Here is a 3,441-nt window from a genome sequence, read left to right on the forward strand (position 1 = left end):
CCCTGGCCTTCTCTGGTGATGCTAGACTGGAGCAGTCACAAGCTCCTGTCCTTCCTGGGGCTCCGTCCCTTTCTTTGAGCAGAGTGCCTATTTTCTGCTGTTTGGAATTGGCGGGGGACATCACCTCAGTCGTGGAGAGGGGCACCGCACACCTGTGTTGAAAATAAGGAGCCCATATATTTTTCTGTATTGTGGGAAAGTTTCTGAGCTGCTTTTGTGCCCTATTGATTTAGCTCAATAAACATGTATGAGTCAGTTGCAGGATGTGGCTTGAGACTGTTAAACTGATGGGAGCTCAGGTTCTTTGCTGGAGCCTTAAGCAGCTCTGCCCAGCCCTGTGGTCCCATGTACAGGCGCTGGCGTTGCCCCTGCCCCCGGCAGGTCCTTTGTGCACTGGCTCTCAGGGATGTGTTGCTTAGTCAATGGGAGACTGGCTGCCTCCGAGCAGTTTGCCTGGTGGAACGAGTTTAGGTCGAAGAGGGAAGGTAGGGGAAGCGTCCCGAAGGGCGGACCATGTGCCTCCACTGAGACCAGGCCAGTTTCCATGTCTTGGTAGCCCTCACCCATGTGCTTCTTTCCAGGGATAATTTCATGCCCTCATCCCAGAGACAGCTGTTGTAACTTGAACTTTATTACAGAACCTCAGTATCTGAGAGTTGGGAAGAAACTCAGAAGATATTCTGAATGTCCAACCCCAAACCCTCACCACCACCCTCTCCTCATCCTTTCATCTCCCAGCTAGTTCCTCACCAAGTCCTGGCAAGTCATTCTCCAGAATTTCTCTGATCTCTCTCCTGTCAGTGCTGCCGTCATCTCTCACCCAGACTCCACAGAATAGCCTCTGGCTACTGGACTTCTAGGAACTGACTTGTTCTCATTTTGCTTCTTGAAACACTGTTCTCCGTTCCCTCTAACAAGTAATCAAATACCTGAAAACTGTTGTCACTTTTCTGCTGTGACTGCTTCCTTGTGTGGTTTAAGGAACTCTTCAGCCTCTCCTTTTAGATACAACTTCAGTTCTTCCCTGTCCTGCCCGTCTGCTGTAATCAATCTCAAGTTCTCGCTGTGTGGCGTCCCAGGGTGGACACAGTCATCCAGCCAGTCTAGTGGTTTCTGCAGAAGGATGCATGGTTTCCTGTGATGAGGTCACTCAACCAAACTAATTTCTTCCTCCTTTTCCGTCCCTCCAGATAAAAGCTAGAAGTTGGGTTTGTGAGTCCCATTTTAGAAAGGCAGAGTGCCAGTGCCCCGGGCACCTTTACCTGTATTCAGTGGAGCAGTTCCAGAGAGGAGCCTTTTCTCTGGGGTCTGGGAGCAGAGTGGGAAGACCAAGGTGAAGATACAGAGGTCACTAGGGGTCTAGGAGGAGAAAGAATCCCAAGTTACTTAAATACCAGTCAAGCTGGTATTTCATGAGATCAAAAGAAAGTTGGAAGCTCTGTAAATGTGGAGATCTTTATGCAGCCAACAGACCAGTGTAGGAGGCTGAGTCCCAACCTTAGAATCTGTGCATGCTTTACATCATGTTCCCCAAATTCTTTGCCACTCTTCATATATTGAGAGTTTGCGTCTAAGTCCTTTTCCTTTGAACATGGGCTCTGTGAGTGCTAGGTAAACAGAATATGGTGGAGTGATGCTGGGCCAATTTCTAAGCCCAGACCTTGAATAAACTGGCAGCTTCCACATCCTGTTTCTTGAGATACTCACTCTTGGTGCTCCAGCAGCCACGTGGAGAGGTCACATGGAGTTGTCCCTCCAGCAGCCCTGAGGTCCTAGCCTGTACTGAGCACCAGCTGCCAGATGTGGTTCAGATGTGAATCAGGTGATTCTAATGCTCAGCTTTTGAGTCTTCTAGTTAAGGTCCCAGACATCGGGGAACAGAGACAAGCCATCTTCCCAGTACCTTTTCCAGATTCCTGACCCACAGAATCCAAGAGCATAACTAAACAGTGGTGTTTACACCATTTTGGGGGGTTCATTATGCAGCATTAGTAACTGAAACAGAACCTTAGAGTCACAAGATGCTTTGGGCATATTTATCAATTTAAAAATTATAAAATAAAAATTTACCACCTCTTTTATTATGCATTCACATGTAATGGATGAATTTATGGAATGTTTTAAAGTATTTTATTGGTTAACACTACAAAAACCCCTTTTTTGCTCTAAAAGAAACATTATACTGAGAGCACAGTGAGAAACACGAGGAAGCATTTTGATTGCGATTGCACCCCTCCTATCATCTCCTTGTGGTTACTTGGTCTTTGGATGTAGGGTATCTTTGGTAGGTCCCAGCGTTTGCCAGTGGCTGTTTAGCAGTTCACTGCGATTTTGGTGTTTTTATAAGAGGAGGTAAGCTCATGTCCTTCTCCACCATCTTATCTCCGCCCCTGTTATGAGAAACATTTTTTAAATCATGGCTTATTTTCTGAAGTTCTAGTTAAAAGTGTGTTTAAAACTATCAAAATAAACTGAACTTAACTGAAAAGAGTATCTTTCAAACATTTAAATCCAAGTGGAACGAGTGCTTCTTTGGCTGCATTTGTTACTTTTTAAACAGATGAATCAAAACCCACTGAGATTCTTCATTTGGAAGACTTGTCAACAGGTGAGAAAGTGATTTCCAAGTTGAAATAACAGCATTCTTAGAGGGAGAAACACATTGTTTGGGACAAAAAACCCCCTACATCCTGTAGCACGTTTAGTTGCAGTTGGTCACGCGAGCTGAGTTTACTTCTCTGACCTCGATACTGACCTTGTTAGTGGTGAACCATGGCATGTGTACCCAAAGTGAGGGCACCAGTGTCACTTGAAAATACAATGAAGTTAACTTTTTATTATCTTGAGAAATGTTCATTTTTCCTGCGTGACACCAGTGGATATTTTGTACCACCTGAGTTGCAGGCACCCCACCTTGACAGCAGCAGCCCTGGGGGGTTCTGTGCCAGTAAGCCTCGTGCTGGCTCAGGTAGGGCTGGGGCTTCCTAAAGCAGTAGCTCCAGTCAGTCAGGCCCAGGTCAGGATGGAACCATAGCTGAGGCCAGTCCGGGCAGGAGAGGTGGAGGCCTCTGCACGGCTGAACCTTCCCGTGTTGACAGTGACATGAATGTTTGCAGGGGACTGGCGTTGCTGTCCCTGGCCTGTCTGCTGAATCACTGCTTAAATCATTTATTTTATTTATTTTTTTTAGTTTTAATTTTTATTTTACTTTACAATACTGTATTGGTTTTGCCATACATTGACATGAATCCACCACGGGTGTACATGCGTTCCCAAACATGAACCCCCCTCCCACCTCCCTCCCCATAACATCTCTCTGGGTCATCACCGTGCACCAGCCCCAAGCATGCTGTATCCTGCATCGGACATAGACTGGCGATTCGATTCTTACATGATAGTATACCTGTTACAATGCCATTCTACCAAATCATCCCACCCTCT

Source organism: Budorcas taxicolor, chromosome 2, assembly GCF_023091745.1.
Source record: "Budorcas taxicolor isolate Tak-1 chromosome 2, Takin1.1, whole genome shotgun sequence".
Lineage (NCBI taxonomy): Eukaryota > Metazoa > Chordata > Mammalia > Artiodactyla > Bovidae > Budorcas > Budorcas taxicolor.